The sequence below is a fragment of the Gambusia affinis genome, linkage group LG10 (genome assembly GCF_019740435.1).
Source record: "Gambusia affinis linkage group LG10, SWU_Gaff_1.0, whole genome shotgun sequence".
NCBI classification, from domain to species: Eukaryota; Metazoa; Chordata; class Actinopteri; order Cyprinodontiformes; family Poeciliidae; genus Gambusia; species Gambusia affinis.
Window position 1 is genome coordinate 27,450,866 of NC_057877.1, and position 948 is coordinate 27,451,813.

Below are 948 nucleotides of genomic sequence, written 5' to 3' on the forward strand. Positions count from 1 at the left end.
TATCGCAATAACTTCTGGGACAATTTATCGCCAGGGGCGGTTCCAGCCTGTTTGGAGGCCTCTGCCAGCATCCTCCACCATCACATGATTTATACAGAGTTGGGTAGTAACCACTTATGTTTACTCAGTTACATTTACTTGAGTAACTTCTTTGAAAAAAATCTACTTTAAGGAGTATTTTCATTGTGCTGTATGTTTTACTTTTACTTGAGTAATTTTATTGTGGAGTAACTCTACTCTTAGATGAGTAAAATTTCTGGATTTTCTACCCACTGAGTAAAAAACAAACAAGTTTAAACCAGAAATTCACCAGACACAGACACACAACTGCAGTTAAATAGTACATCATTATAAAATTATGTGAAAATGTTGGCATTTTAAAGACCAAAAACATAATAATTCACATAGATAACTATAATGACCAAATAAAAATATCAACTTCCTTCAATGTAAAACTTTTCAAAAATTTGCAGCTCAAAAGTTTCCATGTTTTTTAGAACATTTTTGAGACTAATCTCAGAATTGCTGTTTTTCCTTGAAAATCTGTGATCTTTCTAATGAAAGAAATTTTCATGTTTTTTTTTTCTATAAATTTTCTGCGGCTAAACTCAAAATCTGAGTTTTTTGTAGCAATTCTTTAAATTTATTTCAATCTCAGAATTTTTATTTCAAAAAAATTTCTCACATCAGTCTCAAAATTTCTGATTTTTTTCTAGCAAATTTCCTTGTTCTTTTCTAGAATATTTCTAAAAACCTTTGGCAGAAATTTGCCCCTCCTTTTTCTTCTTTCTATCCACAAAGGTCCTAATGTGCTATTGTACTATGCGAACACATTACAAGCATGCTTGTGTTATAGATCACATGGACAGACAGCTGCTAAATACACATAATGCTGACTAGAAATTAATTTTACACCTTTGTTTAGGCGCCCCCTCTAGCGCAGCGCCC